The 21,615-nt window shown below is 39.2% G+C and overlaps 2 long non-coding RNA genes across 3 annotated transcripts; one reads left to right on the top strand and one right to left on the bottom strand.

Moving 5' to 3' along the window:
• Positions 1 to 905: 905 nt before the first annotated feature.
• Positions 906 to 14,807, bottom strand: LOC112614776. The gene is made up of 3 exons (XR_003117135.1): positions 14,685 to 14,807; positions 4,912 to 5,027; positions 906 to 1,685 (listed from the first exon to the last, which is right to left on the bottom strand). It is a non-coding gene; the product is annotated as an uncharacterized LOC112614776 (long non-coding RNA).
• Positions 14,808 to 15,312: 505 nt separating this feature from the next.
• On the top strand, positions 15,313 to 17,323 carry LOC112614460. Of its 2 annotated transcripts, XR_003117083.1 has the most exons (3): positions 15,313 to 15,346; positions 15,584 to 15,695; positions 15,842 to 17,323. It is a non-coding gene; the product is annotated as an uncharacterized LOC112614460 (long non-coding RNA). The 2 variants fall into 2 exon arrangements; XR_003117082.1 differs by lacking the exon at positions 15,584 to 15,695.
• The last annotated feature ends 4,292 nt before the right edge of the window (positions 17,324 to 21,615 follow it).

Here is a 21,615-nt window from a genome sequence, read left to right as displayed (position 1 = left end):
AAGTATAGTTTTTCAAAAGTTGAAAGCTCGAATCTCATACAAATGTACAATGAGTACTTGCCAAAAAGCTGTTTAATTCATTTAAGGAGGGAGCCAGCAGGATAAGTTTCAACTGGTTTCAAGAGAACTTGAAAGACCAAGTAGACATAGGTCCTGAAAGAATACTGAAATAAGATTGCTAGATGAGATACAAAACTTGGTAATGTTATATAGGGCAAAAACCTTGTAATCTTGGAATTAGACAGAAATTATTTGCAGCTCTACTAGTGAAAAAAAGTATTTGCATTTTTATTGTACCTGAATCTATTGCATTGCTATCAGACTTTTCCAATAGTTGTCAAACTTCAGCACATGTCAGAATCACCCGAGAACTTGTTAGAATTACAGAAACACAAGCTCTATTCTATTTGAATAAGCTTGGGCCTCTGTTTTTTCTGCAAGGCAACATCTGCTTTTACAGAGTTGTGTAATATCCTAAGTAAATATCCTAGTAAATAGTAAAATAAATGAAGGTACAATCCCCTAAAGAATTAGATAGTCTTTGATAGGCTTGTTAGACAATCTTCCATCATGACAATGAATGACTATGTAGTCATCTCTTAACTTAGCTCCATGTTTTTTTCCCTCAATACTGAGTGACAATTAAAAAAAGAAAACTACTTGTGACTAGGTACCACCCCTACCTTCTGACTAATTGACCTTAAGTGTGATTTAGGAATCAAAGTCATAAAATTTCCCCAGGTGATTCTAATATGCTGCCAAGGTTGACAGCCTCTGGTCTTTTAGGTTGCCTCATTTCCTGACTGCATTCTCTCTTGTACTGAGTGTCAATAACATAAAATGTGCTCAATATTATGTATTAAAGATTTAATAAATTAAATGAGGACAGACCAGTTTGGAATGGCTTGAGTAGCAGTAGGCACAGATTTATTTAACCAATCTTCAATAAAAGTGGACACTTCCACAAGGATGGTTACACCCTCCTCAGTTTTGGGAAGACAGCAGAGACTTCTCCAGTTAACATTCTTTTATGAGTGGTACACCATTCACATCACTGTACCCAACTTACAGGTGTCTTGGATGTGGCTAAACTAGCTCTTCCTTCCCACCTGTTCTAGACAATTTTTTTTTTTTTTTTGGTCAAACACAAATCTTATTTTTTTCCTGGAACATAATTGAAATCTTAATCATTTGCAAAAGTCTTAAGAGGGAACAGTCTTCACAAGATAAAAATAATCCTTTTTTTTTTTTTTTTTGCTTCTATTTTACTCTCAAGACCTCAAAGACTGTCATCATCACCCAATTTTTTTCCACTCCAGGATTCTTGTGTCTTCCCCTCAAGGTGCAGCTTTCTGTATGGTGTTGCTGTAGGAAGCCAGTAAGGTGGGTGATTTAGGAAATGGACTCCTCAGCCATCATTCCCTTATTAAGATCCAGTCTTAAGGAGCTATCAGTCTTTTCTTTTGGTTGTCTTTACTCCATTCTTCTTCTCCTCTTTGCTTTTGTTTGGTCATTCTGTAAGCAGGAGTGAAAATTATGTTCACTACTGTCACCAGAATTATTTTGCCGGGAGGAAGATGCTTGATATGGAAAAACAGCATCCCTAAGTGTTTGTATTCAAAATGAGCCTCTGAGGACATGGGAGTGCCTAGGACAAGGTCAAGATAATGGCTGAACTCCTCCACCTGCAACAAAGAAGGGAATTTATTTCTCTTCCTGAGAGGAAGGAGAAAAGACAAGGAGAAGCAGAGAAGAGACACGGTGATGGTGGAAATCTGGTTGCAGCACGAGGCTGAAGAGCTGGATAAAGCCTCTGGTGGCAGAGAGGTTGGGAGAGGTGTGAGAACAGCCTGGCTTTGCTCACAGCTCTTGGCACTGCTGTGGCATGAGTCCCACCTCTTTGCAACCCTGTGCCCCACCCTTTCAGTAGTTTATTTTGCACATACCTGTCTAAGGTGAATATGTGTGCCTGTGTAAATTATAAAAAGTAGCATAGAATTTTATGACTGGATGAAGGTAACAGAGTCAACATACATGGAAATTATAGCCAAAGCCAGAAGGAAACTGTGCTTATGGAAACCCTGGAGAGGACTTTGGATGTATTGAGGTACTAGAATGGAGCTCAAGGCAGTTCTATGTAGGGTTACACTGAATTCACCCTTTCCACAATGATTTAATGGGAGGATAAAGAGTAAATAGATCTCACCTAGATACTGTGCAGGATTCCAAGACCACCCAGAGATACCTCATGAAGGACTGACAAGCTAGTGGAAGTAAGAGACACATACAAAGAGCTAAATCTTAACACCAGGAAGACTGTATCTTAGACATGCAAAGAATAAGTTCAAAGTAAAAGAGATCTCTTCCAATTACGGAGACTGTGAAAGCTACATGAAAAAAATAATGGTTCCTGAGCTAAACTTTGAAAAATAAATAGCATTTAGATATGGAGATGGGAGAATAATAATAATAACCACCACCATCATCATCATCACACCTATACATTAGATGGGGAAAATACACCTATGTAACCACCACCCCATTAAGATATACAAGATATTTATTGCTTTAGTTTCCTTATATCCCTATCCAGGTGAAACCCCATGACCCTTCACTCCAGAAAAGCACTCTGATTTCTGTCACCATGAATCAGAATTGTACATTGTGCTGAGTGTTTACTTGCATTATCTCATTTGATCCTCATAAAAGCCCTTCGATGTAAGTAAAATGAATGGCTCCATTGTACAGACGAGAGGCCAGGCTTGGTTTAATAAGTAATTTGCTCCAAATCGCATAGCTAGAATTTGGCAAAGCTGGAACTTGAACCCAAAGCTAATTTTAAAGCCCAGAGTCTTGTCTAATTCACAGAGAAAATAACATAAGCAAGATGAAGAAAACTATATAATATATATGGACAATAGTAAGTAATTTGGTTGCAGTGTAAGGCATATGAGGAAAGTAAAGTTTAGCTAAAATGTTCTGGTCTTTTATGGGTCTCTTTTCCATCCAGAAGAAGTACTGTGTGTATCTGTAATCCTCCCACTTGTAATAACTCTGACCCTTAAACCTGCAGGTTTCAATCACCTTGTAGAAGATTTTTACATGTCAAACAGTGTTCTATTTATGAGGCACAGGATAACTCCCAGGTGGCCCTGTTAAATAATAAGTGTTGACTTCGTAGTATTTGTTGTTATTTATACATATGCATGTACACATTGGTACAGAAATAAATACACATTGCACACATGGGCATCTGTGCTGAAGTATGCAGCCAAGTGTCAGCACATTATCAGATTTAAATTAGTTGCCTGACTCTATTAATAGCCCTGGTTTTCCAGTTTTTGAAATAAAAGATCCCAGAACAGCTGGGCTGAAATCTGAAACAGAATGGAAGAATACAACCCTGTAAGCAGTAGTAGTCTGTCGATAACTGCTAAATAAAGTTTGTTGCTTCATAGGTTTGTGCAGATGCCCATAAAGCAACCCTTGAAATGCTAAGTGCTTTTTAAAAACAGCATAATCTTCAACCAGTGAAAGGGGTTGATTATGCCTTATCAATCATTTTGAAAACCTCACGGACATCCCATTAAAATTTGAAAGCAGGGCTAAATCCAGGAGCAGAGAGTGTCCATGCAGGCCACATGGCTTCATGAAAGGGCAGCAAGATTTCTGCCCACTTATCAAAGTTGCTTTCCTCCCAGTTTATTATTTCTGGAATTCCACCATTAAACATTTGGACTTTTTAAAATGCAATGCTGTCTTAGTTCATTTTGTGTTGCTATCAAAGAATGCCTGAGGCTGGGTAATTTATAAAGAAAAATGGTTCCGCATGGCTGTATTAGAAGCAAGGCACCAGCATCTGCTTCTGGTGAGGACCTTGGGAAGCTTCCAATCATAGTAGAGGAGGAAGAGGAGCCGGCATGTTGCATGGTGAGAGAAGGAGCAAGAGAGAGAGGAAAGGGATGCCATGCTCTTATAAACACTCAGCTCTCTCATGAACTAAGGAAGTAAGGATTCCCTCATTACCATGGGAACCACACCAAGTCATTTATGAGGGATCCACCCCCATGGCCCAAACACCTCCCATTAGGTCACATCTCTAATACTGGGGATCAAATTTCAATGTGATATTTAGAGGGGACAAATATCCAAACCATAACACAATTCAGCTCAGTGTCCCTACTACAATTGATCCCTTGACTCCCTAAGTACTACGTGCTCCTACCTCATTGATCCCTGAACATGTAGTACACGGTGCTTTGCTCTGTCACTTAGTTCATGCTGTTGACTAAACTGTATGTCTTTACTTCCTCTGCCTGGCAAAATGCCAGTCACTCTTTAAAGCTCATCTCAAAGCACCCCTCCCATGACATTTACAAGATACTCCTCCACTATCTCCCTACCTGCTCAGGCAGAATAAATCATGTCTGCCCTGGTCTTCCCATAGAACTATATTATTATTACTACTATTATTATTATTTTGAGATGGAATCTCACTCTGTCACCAGGCTGGAGTGCAATGGCGCTATCTTGGCTCACTGCAACCTCCGCCTCCTGGGTTCAAGTGATTCCCCTGCCTCAGCCTCCCGAGTATCTGGGACTACAGGCACGTGCCACCATGCCTGGCTATTTATTTATTTATTTATTTATTTATTTTGTATTTTAGTAGAGATGGGGTTTCACCATGATGGCCAGGATGGTCTCTATCTCCTGGCCTCGTGATTCACCCATCTCAGCCTCCCAAAGTGCTGGGATTGCAGGCATGAGCCACCGTGTCTGGCCAGAATTGTGTTCTTGAACTATGGTGACAAGTGTCACATCTTCTCATGGAATACGTCTTTTGTTAGAGTGACAGCACGTATCTACTGTGGCCTTAAAGTGTGACCCTGGGGCTGGGAATATTGGTTTTACCTGGGAGACAGAATATCAGAATTTCAGGCACTTTCTCAGATCTTCTGCATCAGAAACTCATTTTACTAATATCCCAAGGTGGATTCATATAGACACTAACATTTGAGAGAGCCGCTCTAGAGGACAGAGAACATGAGTTAGTGATCCTGTTCTCCATCACAGTACCAAGCAGGCTATGTATTCATTTAACAAACTGATGCAAGGGACCACATGCCAGACACTGTATTAAGAGCCAATGATTAAAAGATGACCAGGACCTGAAGCATGTAAAATTGGAGTAGTTACACGTGCAGTTAGAGGTTAGAATACCATAGATGAAGTAGGAAAAGGCCAACTCAGTTGAAAGCCTTGAAAAGACTTTATGAGTCTGAGAAACACAAAACTGGAAATTATTCAATAGGTTCCTTTACTGTGGGACATCTCAGAGCACTTGAACGCATTTGTTTCTCATGACTCTACAATGTGTATGATACCTCAAACTTATTTAATCATAAAAAGTATTTATGCTTGTAGTTACTTACTTATGCATGGCCAATCTTGTGGGATTGTTTTTCAAAACATACACTGGAAATCACTAGTCTACTCCCACATATTTGGATTTCATTTTGGTTGGCCTGGTGACAGTATTTGTAATGTCTCCCATAGTGAATGAACTATTGAACACCTAACATTTTTCTCAACTAAATCGTAAGCTCTTGAAGAAGAAGGGAGAATATTTCATACTTATTTGTTTTTCTACTCCAGCTTTCACATTGCTACTCAATCAGAATTTGCTGAAGGTTGTTCAGTGTCTGCCTTGCAACCAAGCAAAGCATAAAGGCATGGTGGATTCTTGATTGAGAACTCTATGGGGTTTAACATAGTAAGGAAGACACTCAAATGGGGGTTGTAATCCTGGCTCAGGTCCTAGCTGTGTTGATTTTGAGCTGGTCACTTACCCTCTCTAGGCTCTAACATTTACTTCATGTGCCAAGCATGGCTACTGTGTGACCGTGTTCTGTGGTGTCAGGATCTGCAAGTTTAAGAGTCTTCAATAGACATGAGGCCAGACGCGGTGGCTCATGCCTGTGTGGATCACCCAAGGTCAGGAGTTCATGAGCAGCCTGGCCAACATGGCGAAACCCCGTCTCTAGTAAAAATACAAAAATTAGCTGGGTGTGGTGGCGGGTGCCTTACAGGCACTCAGCTACTCAGAAGGCTGAGGCAGGGAGAATCACTTGAACCTGGGAGATGGAGGTTGCAGTGAGCCGAGATCATATCATTGCACTCCAGCCTGGGCAACAGAGTGAGACAGTCAGGAAAAAAAAAAAAAAGAGATAAGGATACAGGTAGAGAGGTTAGAATTGAATTTTAGGGAAAATTCTGTACTCTGCTTTTCTGAAAATCGTGTTTGAAAATTAGAACTAGTATTTTAGGATGATTTATATGAGAGCCATTCCAGAAGCTGTAAGATGTATACAAAATCTTCTAGAGAGAGATTTTTCAGGACTGATATTATTTTATCTGTAAAATGGGAATAATAACATTGGTTTTCCTTTATCATTATTCATTTGGAACTTCAATAAATCTGAGAAGATTTAGCCTTACTAATTTTAAAAGTAGCTACTAAAATATAAAATTAGACTATAACCACAAAAACAAAAATGTTGAACATGCATTGAATTCTAAAGTATTATTAACACAAGACTAAAAAATAATACCATATGCTTATTTAGCACTGGTCTTCCAAGCTGCTCAAAACACTTCACCCTGGTTACCTGAAATATTAATATCCTCATTTTATGGATGGAGGAACAGAAGTGTGGATGGGGGCTAGCTCACTCAAATACCACCAATGTCCTATTCAGAGCTGGGCATTGTCCATGGGTCTCATGCTCCCCAGTCTGGCCTTTTACCCACCAAAACATATGCAAAAGAATTTTCATTTTGACCTTCAGCCTGGTTGATAAAAGCTGTCTTCTTCCCTGAAATATGTGTATATACACTGTGAGTTGCGTATTTATATGATTTCCTGAAACCTGCAGATAAACAATGATAATTGGAAATGGCCTGTGTGCTTTGGCAGATTTGAAATACTGTAGTACTTAATATAAGTCTGACTGCTTCTCATGATAAGCAGCCTTCACTTACCCAAAATCGAGGGCCATGATTAACTGGCAATTGGCTGGTATTAATTATGCGGCATGCCCTATAAATCTCTCTGCTGATGGGACCCTGGGCAGGTCTGAAATCAGACTAGGTCTTCAGGGGGATTGAGTTGGGAACACGCAGGAGAGTCTGGTACTCTCTTTCTCAGTCCATATTTGCCTCCCAGTTCCTGGCAGCTCCGACTGCATGTATTTCAAGCTCCATTTCCATCTCAGTGAGGTTATGTCCAATGTGATTGTACCTTCCCCTGGCAGGGCCCATCCGCCAACCTTGCTCGTTTATCTCCCCCTTGGCCTCCAACATCAGAGTACTTGTAGAGCCTTACAACGTGCTAAACATTAATATTCACTAACTTGCTCCAGGGAGCTACGCTTCGCCGAGCGCATTTTCACCTGAAAGGAGTTGTTTAATATAAACATTTGGTTAATATTCTGTACATTTGAAAGTATTTTATCAGCATTGGTGTAGGACCAAAAGTCATTTAAATTCAATGGGAACTGATTATGCGCCAAGAATCAGTCCTTTCCAAAGAGTGTGTTTCCCCCCTAATATAATGTATACATTATCAAACTCACTTACACGGTTGATGGGAACACTTTGTGGACAAACCTGCAGCCCTGCATTTCTTCTGACTGAGTATTCATCCATTCTGATGCTGGTGTTAAATGGGGAAAAATATTATACAATATTGTTTTAAAAACTGTCTAAATATAATTATCAACATCTCTGGAGTGATAATAATTATCAAAACAAGAGTTCATCAGAGGAAACACACGGTTTGATAAGGATCCTCTACTCTTGAGTTACTGCCCCCTCACAGAAGAAGAATGCAATAACATTTCTCTTCTTCTTTACCTCTCTAAAGAACCCTGGCTCTCTGAACTGTCTTTTGGTCAATTTTTCTTTATATGTATCTCTGTGATACTCATTACCCCAAAGAATTGTTAGGTAGACAAACAAGGCAGATCCAATAAGGGTTGAAATAGATAAATGAAAACTACATTCCTATGTGTCTACTGAGATTTATTTGAATTACATTCCAAATTTTTAAAGTTTTCACAAGAAAAGTTGCCCCATCCTCCCCCAAAGGATGTGTTTCTCCTTGACCACAAATCTTTAAAAAATGGCTTCATAAGCCATGTTTTAACTTATAGAGGACTGTATCTGAGTTAGACACTGATTGGGATACTGGGTAGTGGCTTCCATGTAAAAATCCTTTGCAAATACGTTGCATAAAGGACATGGCTATGGTATGTATTCACTGTCAGGCCCAGAACAGAGGCTCATACGACAATTTGGTGCTAGTAGGACCCTTGGAATAGGTGTGACTACACAGCTCCTTCTGCTCTCTTCTCTTTTTGCAATGGAATCATTTGACTTGAAGCTGAACATATGGTCCTTGCTGGATACTGATTTTTCTTTCAACTTTTGTTTTTAAACTGGGAAATATAACTTACTGGAGAGTAAACTGAAATATATATGTGTGTATATATACATATATACATACATACACACGCACATATATATTTCTTCTTCAAGAGCTTATAGTCTGGTTGAGAAGAACAGTTAGATGTTCAATACTTCATTAATTATGTCAGACAATACAAATACTGTCACCAGGCCAAACAAAATGAAATCCAGACATATATTTGTATGTACACATAACATGTAAAGATCTATGTAGCCACCAACCGTCTACTCTTCTTGACAGCAACTCTCTCCTTACCCTATCAAGCTTACTGTGTCCTTAAGTGTAACTGGAGTTTGTTCATTTTCAATGATGATAAGTGAATTTTTGGACCAATTGTCAATAACACTGATAGGCATTTGGGAAATTTCTGTTTGGGGCTATTACAAGCTATGGTGCTGGGAGTATCCTCATTGGTGTAAACAGACAGTTGTACACACACCTTAGAGTATAATTGTTAGGTAAGAATTTTTGCATTTCTTTAATTTTGTTGAATAATGCCCAACTGTTTTCCAAAGTGTTGGCAGCAACTTTTATTCCTACCAGCAGCATGCAAGAGTTCTGAATGCCCCACATCTTTAGTAATACTTGATGTTGTTGAACTTTTAAATTTGAGCCAACCTGGTGGGTGTGCAGTGGTATCCTACCATAGTTTTAATTTGCATTTCTCTGGATATGGATCAGATTAAACACATTTTTGGTCTGTTGAGATATGGATATGGATATTGAGATATGTATGTGGATGAGATTAAACAGATTTTGACTGTTGGGAATTCTTTGGTAATGTGTCTCTTCAAGTCATTTGCCCATACGTAGAGTAGGCTGTCTAGTTGATTTGGTGACCCGATAAAAGAATGACAGCCCTGTTACTGTGTATATGTACAAATTGCTCAGCGTTGCCATCTGCAAGTTTTACACAATTTAACCATGATAAAGATAAAACCATGATTAGTGTAGATTGCCTACCTTAAGTCTGCTAGTTTAGATTTTCTTACAGGTTTCCATAGTAAAGAAAATAGGGATTACTGAAGAGCACCATTGGGGCCGTGTCTCAACATCGAAAGTCCTTTGCTTGTAGTTGGAAGGGCTCTGACTCCTTCAAGGATCATTTACATTGCTGTAGCAAGGATTTAATAATGCATACCATAAAGTTCCAGAAAAAAATAAATTTCTCTATCAGTGAATAGCCAACTTACACACAGGACCTTGGAAGAATACCAAAAAGTAATCTCTTGGATACTAAAAACACTCATTAGTGCTCCGACAGTGGGAACATTGGCATCCTAATTGGCAACATAACCACATACATGATAGTCACAATGAGTCAGAGCATGAAACACTCAGCCCAGAATTATTTATGGAGAGAGAGAGTTGGGCAAGAATATGCCCAACTCACCCTCTGAGATTCTGCTTCAAATGGTCCAGACACCTTCAAACTCTAGAACTCTTCCAGGATTTATCCCCTACAGGTAAACACTTATTGATTCTATTGGTGATCCTAGAATTCATACATTCCCTCTGTGTGTCTCAAGTTCCAACTCTCTAAGGTCATTGGTGACTCCAGTTGCCTCATCCTCCCCCAAAGAATGTGTCTCCTCTTGACTACAAATCTTTTAAAAAATCGCTTCATAGGCCATGTTTTAACTTATAGAGGACTGTACCTGGGTTAGATGCTGATTGGGATACTGGAGTGGTGGCTTCCATGTAAAAATCCTTTGCAAATATGTTGCATAAAGGACATGGCTATGACATGTATTCACTGTCAGGCCCGGTACAAAGGTTCATAAGACAACTTGGTCCTAATAGGACCCTTGGAATAGGTGGGGCTGCACAGCTACTTCTCTCTTCTGTTTTTGTGATCGAGTCAGTTGGCTTGAAGCTGAACATATGGTAACTGCTGTCATATCACAGAAACCATTCCCTCTGCCATGGCAACCAAAGAATCAATGCACAGTAAGAGCGTGGGCTTACTCAATAAACACACAATGGCACAATGCATAGGCATTTTGTTTGTTTGTTTTTAGAAGCATTTAGAATAGCTGTAAATAATTAATATGTTTCTTTAAACACATTTCTCAAGTCTTTCTGTTAGGGGAGATAGTTGGAATTTATGTATCTTGTTCTACTTTATTTCTGAAGCAATTTCTTAATGGAAAGATATTTCATTTCCAAATTCAGGGATATTATTCATCCCTGAGTTCACTGGATTCAATTCTGTTTTCTTCCAAAGATCTTTGAAATTAATTCACCAATATGTTGTTGCTAAATTCAATACCCAAGGAATAGCACAGGGATTAGAAGAACTGTCCTGATGCATCTAATAGCTATAGACTAAATAATTTGGCTCAGGAGTGATGAGAATATCAGAGGCATGCATTCTGCTTAGTATTTTAAGGATACCTATTTAGTTTTGTTCCCGTGCTCATCTTGGTGCATTCTTTCCTTGCTCAGTTCCGAAGGATAATTGCAATCTACTGTCTATACCAAAGTAGTTCCATTACATAAAGGGTTGGAGGGGGAAGAAATAAAAGTGGAGAAATTTCTGTGAGAAAGCATTGCCAGGGGCTGTTTCTTCAGGCTTTACATAACCTCATTCCAAGAAAAAACAAGCCAAAGTGTTGAAAGGAGCAGTAACTGGGACTAGGAGGCATACAAGTTTGGTTTCCACTTCTGTCTTACTTTCATTGTCTCCAGCCCCTCAGACAGAGCTGGGTCGTACAGACTGTGGTTCAAAGGGCCTTTCTGGATGAAACCCATGTTTCTTTAACCCTCAGCAGTGTGCTGTTTTCTCTATGTCACGCTCATCCATTAGCATTTTAATCTATCTTCATATGGCACTATTCTGCAGATGGATTTGCTTTCTTGCCTTTGTTTGTTGTACGAGTGACAAACTTGAGGGCATTTTCATGATTGGGAAAATGCCATGAAGTTGTAAAAATCAGGTGACTTCTTCTTGCCACACCCCAAGGACTGGGAAAGCAGAAATGGCTCCAACGAGGACTGCAAATGTTCTCAATATTAAAATGCTCAGGAGACTTGAATCTGATCAAAATGAGAAGGTCTAGTGGAGGCCTAGAGACTCAGACATGACCCTGAATTTCTCTATCTGCTAAATGGGATGTGGCTCATCCAACTCTTCAGGAAGTCATTCAATCAATCCTTTCTTTAATATGGACTTCTTTCTGTAGCTTCTAAGTAGCACTGGGAAATAAGACACATGTTTACATATTGCTTTGGTGGCATAATGGTGAGTTGATAGACTGTTCATTCTTATAAAACTATTTTCAAACATTGAAGGGTTTCTGTTTTATGACTTCATCGCTCCTTGAGGTCTGCAAATTCTTACATTTCTTGGTATTTCCCAGTATGTATGGATTGGGTCTATAAGTAAACAACCTCCCAATGGGAGACTGTAAGTAGAAAAAAATGAGAATTTGGGGGATGGGAAGCAAAGAAACTGTTGATGAAACTCTATCAAATATTTTTTGATTTATTCTAAGCCAAATATGAGCCAAATGTGCTCATGGCCCGTGACACAGCCCTCAGGAGGTCCTGAGAACATGTGTCCAAGGTGGTCATGGTACAGCTTGGTTTTATATATTTTAGGGAGGCATGAGACATCAAACACATTTAAGAAATACATTGGTTTTGTTCAGAAAGGTGGGTAAAAAGTGAGGGCTTCTAGGCTATAGGTACATTTAAACATTTTCTAGGTGGCAATTGGTTGAGTTTATCTGAAGATCTGGAATCAAAGGAAATTTTCAGGTTAAGATAAAGGATTGCGGAGACCAAGTTTTATTGTGCAAAGGAAGCTCTCAGATAGCAGACTTCAGAGAGGACAGGTTGTAAAATGTTTTTTATCGGACCTAAAAGGGTGCCTGGCTCTTAGTTGATTGTCTCCTGGATCTGGAAAGGAAGGAAAATAAAACAAAGGGGAAAGGGGACTCTCTAGAGAATGTGGATTTTTCCCACAAGAGACTTTGCAGGACAATTTCAAGGTATGGCAAGGAAGTATATTTTGGGGTAAAACATTTTGATTTTTTTCCTTTTTATGCCAGAGTCAGATTGGAAAGTAAATTACAATATACAGGGTTAAATAAAACCCATCTGATGAGAATTCATGGTTTGTAGGGCATGATTTCCCAGACCCTTTAGATAGGAATTTGAGTAAGATTAAAAAAAAAAATCAGAGCTTAGTCCTCAAAATGATCTTATAAAGGCCGTCTCTTTTCTGTACAGTGTACATTCCTAAACACTTTGTATTTTGTTTTAATATTTGTTGAGATGTCTTCAGGTGATGTGTACAGTCTAAGTCATGAATAGTCAATACTTGTTCAACATATTTCCATTCACCATCCAGAGTTCATGAAAGACATAGCTAATCAAGAACGGCACTCTTTACTGCTGAGCCACAACACAGTCTCAGAATATTTCTCAGGGTGACACTGCATGCAGACTGTATCAGTTGATCAGAGTTGTAATGTAAGATAAAATAACCTGCCCTCCTAGGTCTGGACTCAGCCAGTGATGTGGTTCCTCTTCTTAGGATGAGTGGCCAGATACAGAAGACAACCTTAGTCTGAAGGGCATAAATATTCAACTTTTTCTGCAGCTCCCTCCTCCTTCTGCCTCTAGTGAAGCATTCCAGATACAACAGGGACACCTTTGGCAGGCAAACACAGTTTCTTCTATCTCATTCCAGGCCACTGCCTCCCTTATGTCCTTATGCCTTCTCTCGGCATTCCTCAAGGATTTGAGTTGCTTTCTCATGGTGCATCCTCTAATCCCTAATAAAGTTCTGGGTCCACAGCTGTGGTAGGCTGAATTCTGAGATGGCTCTCACAATTCTCGCCCACTTAGTGTTCACGCTCTTTACGCTCATGATTAGGTTGCATCCTATGATAAAGGTGAAGGGATTCTGTAGACATAATTAAGGTCCCAGAGAAGTTGATTTTGAGTTAATCACAAGAAAGATGATCATGGATGGGTCTGATCTAATCAAGTGAGTGCTTCAAAGCCCAAGACCTTTATAAAGAAAGAAACAGAAATTCTGCTTGTCTTGAAGGATTAAACAGTCACATGCTAAACTACCTGTGCAAAAGGCCAAGTGACAAGAGCCTGAGAGCAACCTCTAGCTGCTGAGAGAAGTCCCTGGCCAACAGCTAGTAAGAAATGGAAACCTCAGTCATACAGTCACAAGAAAATAAATTCTTCCAACAATCTGGAGGAGCTTGGTGGTGGACATTTATCTGGTTGGTCTCCAGATGGTGTAAATGACCAACATCTTATTTTCAGCCTTGTGGGTACCCAGCTAAAACATGTCAGGCTCCTGACCCACAAAACCTGTGAGATAATGAATTTACAGTGTTAAACCACTAAGTTTGTAGTCATTCATTATGTAATAATAGAAAATGAAGGCACTAGATACAGGAGTATCTACTTGAACCTTTCTATTGCCTCTCAAAACCAGCAAATGGTTTCTTTTGAGTGTCTTACTGTTTTTTCCTATAGGAGAATTAGCATAGTATAAGAACAACAATGAAACAGTGATAAGATTGGGGGAATTAAAGAAATTTCACAAGCTCTTATGTCACAATAGTTATTTCTAGTCCACATGAAGGCTAGCTATGGGATCATCCCTCCCACTCTTCTTCATTCCCCTGGGACAGATACTGCTAGTCCAAAGATGGAATGGGTGGAATCCCTGCCTTAGGAAATACTCAGTGGTGATGTAAGGTGAGATTTGTCTTGGAGGAAATCTTAACAGCCTCCAAGCCCTCCTTGGTGAATTCTCTTATTTGCAAGTGTTAAAGTGATTTACCCAGCCTTTTATTCCACTCCCTGCTACTTCCTATGTATACCTTACCTCCTTCATGAAGGGGCACCGCTTTCTTCAAGGCATTTAGTAAGAAATGAACATCTTTAGTCATTTACAGTTTGAAAAACTCCAGACAAGAGTCTATTTTATCACTGGGTCATTCATTGCTTGGGGTAGCCAAGTTTACCATAAATAACTATCATAGAATTTCTTACAATGGATCAAATGGATCCTCTCCCTTGTTTTGGAAAGGGAGTCTTTTTAAAATTATTTTTATTTGAGACTTTTCATTAGCTTATACTCCAAATTGGGGAATTATAATACAATAATTTTACCTACTTCATAAGGATTCTGTGAAGATTCAATGAGGAAATACATGAGTTCTTAGCACCATAAAGCACATAACACATGGTTAATAAATCTTAGCCATTATCATGATGATTACTTTAAATATCTAGTAGGCTGCCAGCAGCATGCGAGACCTTCAGGAAGACAAGCAAAAATTCTTTTGTACCAGCTGCATTGGTCACAATAGAAACCTTTAGGTTCAACATCACAATGCCACTGGTCATTCAGCTGTGGGTGGGGCTTGGAGCCAAACTATAAATTGGGGTACCTGAGCTTGTAGAATCCAGACAACCAAACTCCATCAATTGGCTGGGCGCGGTGGCTCACGCCTGTAATCCCAGCACTTTGGGAGACCCAGGCTGGTGGATCACGAGGTCAGGAGATTGAGACCATCCTAGCTAACACGGTGAAACCCCGTCTCTACTAAAAATACAAAAAAATTAGCCGGGCGTGCTTGTGGGCGCCGTAGTCCCAGCTACATCAGGAGGCAGAGGCAGGAGAATGGCGTGAACCCGGGAGGCGGAGCTTGCAGTGAGCCGAGATCGCGCCACTGCACTCCAGCCTGGACGACAGAGCGAGACTCCGTCTCAATAAAACAAAACAAAACCAAAAACAAAATACTCCATCAATCAAGAGGAACTTAATCTAGGGAGGTAGGGTAGGGGGTTGATCAGGAGGGGTAGTTTAGAAAAATCTTTATTTTGGGCCTTTTCTAGACTACTGGGGAAAGAAGGGAATAGAGTGGATGGTTATAAAATTTCAGAATCAAGAAAGTTTAATCTGAGAGTCCCAGGTGATGATGAAGACCATGAGATATTGGTATTGGGCACTTAAAAGAATGCCAAATTGGAAAGAATTATGGGCTTTGTCAGAGTTTCTTCTCTTTCTAGGCATGTAGAAGAGCCTATTTACATCATTAAGTTGCCAGTTTTGTGTATATACATATGCAGATATGCATGCATAGTATACCATAAGGCAGCTTAGCTGATTGTAGACCTTAAAGTATGCTTCTTTGTCCTTTCTATCAGTTCACAAATTCTAAGTAGGGAAGAAGTTCTGCCTTAGACCTTGGATTTTCAGTTTTCTGCTGTTTGGTCTGTATGTTTTACATTTTTAGCCTTTTGAAAAAAAGGTCATCCTTTTCCCAGGGTTCTTCTGCTCACTGGGTCAGAAGCATCCGATTTCCTGTCATCAGTTGCAGTTCAGCCATGTTAATACTAAAAGTATAAGAATATCATAATCCCAGAGTGATATAAAGACCTTTCCAAGGAAGATGAGATACCCGGAGGTTGTGAAGAAGTCTGAAGGATTTGACCACGTTCAAATGAAAAGCTTCAGTTCAGCAAAACACCAGAAGCAAATTCAAAAGATAAAATACACTCTGGAGAAGCCCATTCTCTCAACACATCTGACAGTTCACAAAGAGCAACTGCAGTCCAACTTAAAACGTGGTAGGAAAGTGGGCAGCGTGCACAGAGGCAATACATAAAAAGAAATAGGAACGCCCAATTAACCAGCAAAAGCCTGCTCATTCCTAATGAGGGAAGATAAAAGCTTAGTAAAGATTAAAATTTATTGAAGATAAAAATGGACACTTCTGGCCATATGTAAAAGCATTGTTGGTAAGAGAGTAGGGTAATTGACTTGCTCCTGGGAAATAATAGGCATTCAAACCACCTCTATAAGTGAATCCACTGGGGGTATCCACTAGCAATAGTAAACAACTGCCAATACCCAAGTTGTGGTCCAGAACTTGAGCAGTGATCTAACAAAGTAGAGGCTCCCCCTGTGTCATGGGCCCCACCTCTTAAGCAAAGAAGAATGCCTTATTTTGGTAACTCACCCAAATAACAGAACCTTTTTTGGATAATCTTATAGCATTTATTTGGTTAAGTCTGAGGCAGAATTTTTTTCTCCTTTGTATCTTTTTTTTTTTTTTTTTTAATCCTTGAAGTTTGTTATCAAACTACGTCTTGATGTTTCTTCAGCATGTGAATAGGCCTTTGTATTCCCAATTAAGTGTTTCTTTCCTTTAATTCAGTAATCTACTAATCATGTATTTTAATTCTTTTTCTGTCATCCCTCCCCACGCCATAAGCTACCAGTCACTGTACATGTTGGAGCTCTCCTTATTGTGCCAAAGATCTCTAATGTCATGTCTTTAGTCATTATTTTGTGTCAGAAATTTTTGTTCTTCCAGGGTCGTCTGGCAATGTCTAGAGACATGCTACTGGCACCTATAGAAATGCTAGTGACTTCTAACGGGTAGAGGCTAAAGGTGCTGCTAAACATCCTACAATGCCCAGGACAGCCACTGCCACAACAAAGAATTATCCAGTCCACAATGCCCATAGTGCTGAGGAGGAGAAACCCTGTCCTAGGGTCAAGGTTGGATGCTGACAAGACTAACTTCAAGTGATTTCAAATGATTGTGGGGAAAATACACAGAAGTTGACAGGAGCAATATGTAGATATTTCCTCCTGTAAATTATATTTCCCTAATGCTAATGCTAGAGCATTTGGAAGCATGTGTATAAATATTTGAAGCACAAAACCAGAGAGAGGCCCTTATGTATTTAGCTTCTAGTTTTAAATAATAGATACTACAATAAACCTTGATTAAACCTTGATTATCTGACATGCTCTGGGTTTGTGCTTTTTGTGTGGGTTACATTTTCTAGTTAATGAATGTTTAACCACAAAATGTTTTTGTTTCAAGCTTTGCTTTGCAAAAATATAGCATTTCTAACTGAAGTGCTTGTAATGTCCCTGGATTGTGAAATAAACTGAAAACCCTGAAATTCTATATAAATAAAGAAGGGGAGAGTATTATGGTTATGAACACAATTTCTTCTAGGTATGAGATTGGACTAAAATGGTAACTGAACTCAATGTTAGAATTTCTGAAAGTGATTTTAAAAGTAAAAGTTAACATCTAGCAATTAATAAACATCTATCTAAGATTTTATTTAGCACTTTAGTCACATATACAACACTCTTACCAAGATGAAGAAACTCCATGAGACTAATGAACTGATCTGTATTTGCTTTATATCTTTTTTCATAAATACACATATTTGAGTAGTTCCTGTTCTAATTGTTTGCAAATTCATTTGCATGATTTCCTTCAATATTTCATAGAACCTACAAAATTAATTACTTGATCTCTGTAAGAATAAGCACCCTGTCTCCTCCCTTTCTGTATTAAGGCTAATTTAAAGGGAGGAAAGCAATTTAATAGAATCTCATTGTTTACTCACATTACACGTGCATAATGAGATCTCAGTAGGAAAGGATGCTGAATGCTACCTTTGAGACTCAATTAGTACCTTGGGGCAAAAATATGATAGTCTAACCATGTAGTCATTAAGACTTCCCAGATGATAGCCTTTGAATGGTCAGACCTGTAGTTTCTAGAGCTCCTCTCAATTCTTCTAAAATGCTAAAAAGCAGGTTCAGAAGACGGTGGGCAAAGACTACAGGAGCCAGAAATCTCCATTGTCATCACTGTACTGGTCTGTCGAGGTGGCATAATTTCCAAAACTCACTGATGCCTTACGCTTGATACAATGATGTAATAAGCTAAAACAGAGCAAGAAAAATTATTCTCTCATATATTTTCCTTTTTTGGAGCCATTTCTTGACATTCCCCCTATTTCCTCTCCATAAAGAGTTGAAATAAAACAGTATGACGAACACTGAAAACTGATACAGAGGTTGTTTGTCTGAAGAAAAGTTTGGATGCCATTTTCTTTTTTCAGTTTCATTCTTTTCCTCAGGTGTTCTTTACATTAACCAGAACCTATCTTAAGTATATTATGCGCATTCATTCAGATTTTTTTTAACAATGACCATCTTCATTTATAAGGGCAGTTGATTTAGAGGTTACTCAATCCATTGTGTCTTTGGATGTTGCAGCACTATTTATTCAAAGTTAGTTGGACAACATCATTTTGCTTACATGTACTCGTGTTCCAAAGAGAATTTAATTTTGCTTACAAAGATACCATATCAAAATGATGTTGTGTTCATTTTTATCACTGCCTGAAATCTTGAGGGCAATCAAAATAGCAGGTAACACAAAGACTCTATTGGTCATTATTGGACACTTTTTGCAGCTGAGGACACTGTAGTCACCAAGTAACTTATTCAGTGTCTGCTGTGCCCTTGTACAGAGTCTGCCGTGCCCTTGGCACTGAGTTGGATACTGTAAAAACATTACCTGATGAATTTTATCTCCAGGAACATTTCCCCTTTTCAGAACTCAGCTATTCAGGAAATTTCTCCAACTAAAAATAGTCAAGAGACATGAATCTTTGATCAAACCTTTCATCATTCCAAATAATGGAATTGTTCCTCTGGCCCTGACTAGAGACTTATTTACTCATACTTTGCCCGTGTGTTTAACAATCTTGATTTTCTGATTTCCCAGTTCATGATGCTTTAGGAACAGTGAGTTGGAAGGTGATAGAAGGTTCCCATTAGAGGCTGGGCACGGAGGCTCACACTTGTAATTTCAGAACTTTGGAAGGCTTAGGAAGGTGGATCACTTGGGCTTAGGAGTTTGAGACCAGCCTGGCCAACATGGTGAAACCCCATTTCTACTAAAAATGCAAAATTAGCCTGGCATGGTGGCATGCACCTGTAATATTAGCTGTTCAGGAGGCTGAGGCAGGACAATTACTTGAATACAAGAGGCAGAGGTTGCAGTGAGCTGAGATTGCGTCAGAGTGAAGATTCCCATTGGAGGCACAGTAATGGCTGAAAGCCTCAGCAATAGGAGGAGAAATTTGAAAAACAAATAGATAAAAGACAATATGCTTCAGACTATGAGGGCATTAAGTACAAGGGTACCAATAATAAGGCACAGTGCAATAATGGATGGCGAAAACGTGCCTAACATACTGTGTTTAAGAAGGCAGAGATGTATAAGATACACCATAAATGTTCTTCTTGCCAAAATATTTACAATTTTAAAAATGCTTGGGCTTAAGAAAGAAAACTATCAGTTATCTGGAAGACTCAGCCACTCTGGTGGATTTATTTTTCTGTATAGCAGACGTTTTAGCATTGTTGATGAAGCACAGCTAACAGTAAACATCAAGTGGCAGGATGTCATTAAATGCTGGGTTGTCTGCCATCTCTTTCCATAGGTTCTAAGAAAAAGTAAGTGATTGAAAGCTCTAATAGTGAAAGAAGGTTTACAAGTCTGTGCTAGGTCTTAAAGCTAAACTAGAATTTGAATAAGTAGTGGGGTTTCACACTGATTAAATATGAAGTCAATTTTTTTTGTCCCTTTATTCTCATCTTATCTCTGGATAGTAGTCCAAGAAAATGGACCACTTGAGAGTAGAGATTCTGTAAAAATCCAAAACAAAGTCTTCCATCTTCACTGTTTCCTCTGCCTTCTTCCACCTCTCTTCCTCCAACCATCCTGAGTCAAGTTATTCTGCTCCAGTGTGACATGAAGAGCAGAGTAAGGCAGTAGAATCCATGTCTTAGGTTTAAATTCTGGAGCTTACCAACTGGTACCCTTGAACAAGATGTTGAGCCTGTGTTCCTGCAGATGACACCAGCACTCACAAATTATGATCCCACTGATCGTGAATCATTAGGACAATGCTGGTGATGAGTATTTTCCACAACACAAAATCCTATAAGAAACATTTTAAATGTTAATTTTCCATTGAGTGATGAGATTCTTCAGGATTCTTCTTTTCTCTCTCTACACACCTAGGACCTCAGGGGCCTGATTATGGGAACAAACTGCCCTTTGGGACTTTAAATTACTCAGCAGCAATACCAATGCTGTGATTATTATTGCATGTAGTTTAAATCTCTGCATGAAGAACAGATAGGTGTAAACACCTCTTTTTCTTTCCAGTATTTGCTATAGGAAAGTATGTAAAAAATGACTATTTGGCTGATCAAGTGAAATGTACTAAGAAATTATAAATGTGTAGATGGCAAGAATGAAAGAGGGAATAGTTATGACTCCAAGTCAGTCTGTCTGGAGGTTTGGGGAGATATAGTGATTGATGAATGCCTGTTCAAGTCATCATGGTCTGTTCCACAGGCTGGAAATTCTTATTAATCAAATGAGGTGGGGCAGAGTGGCCACTCATACAAGATGAGCTTATTCTTATCCAAACCAGCCTGGCTATCCTTGCATTTACCAGGGGTAAGGCCTGCCGTGTCTCACTCAGACTTGTACTCTGCTTAAGTTTTCCTCCTAATAAGAAATAACTCATTGTTGTAATTGATTTGAGAGTGAATCCTACTTTGTGTCCCCAGGGAAATCTGCAAATGCCCAAGGCTCATCTTGTCCTCTCTCATCACCATCCAGCCTCATCTCCTTGAACCCCTCCTCCCATTGGAGCCAGAATGATCTATTTAAAATGCAAATCTAACCACTACTCCTGTTATTCTCTAAGTCTTTCAGAATAAATTCCAAATTTCCTAGCATGGACTACAAAACCCTCTGTGACTGGTTCCCTGCTCTGCGACATAGCCTTCTGCTAATCACCAACTACAAATTTATGGTCTACCAGTGCCAGAGTACTTACCATTCATGAGGCCTTCCCCTTCTTACCAAGACACTGTTTACACCTCCATGCCTTTGTGCTGTTCTCTTTATTAGAGCTTCCTTGTGTACTCTTTTCCGTGCTAGTCTTCCTCATTCTTCAAGATTTAACACACACATTTTTTTTCTGACAAACCTTTCTTTGTAACTCCAGAGTGGGAACTGAGGGAGTTTGTGGTTTTTGCTCACATCGATCTTTGTGCATAGCTCTCTGCTTATCATAGTACATTGAAATGATCTGATTATGTGTTCCTTTCCCATTAAAAATGTGTGCTTTACAAAGACAAGGACTGTATTTTGTTTATCTCCAAGCACTTAGCATCAGACTTGGCAGCCTAC

Source organism: Theropithecus gelada, chromosome 20 (assembly GCF_003255815.1).
Source record: "Theropithecus gelada isolate Dixy chromosome 20, Tgel_1.0, whole genome shotgun sequence".
Taxonomy (NCBI): domain Eukaryota; kingdom Metazoa; phylum Chordata; class Mammalia; order Primates; family Cercopithecidae; genus Theropithecus; species Theropithecus gelada.
This window is presented reverse-complemented; position numbering and strand designations above follow the sequence as displayed.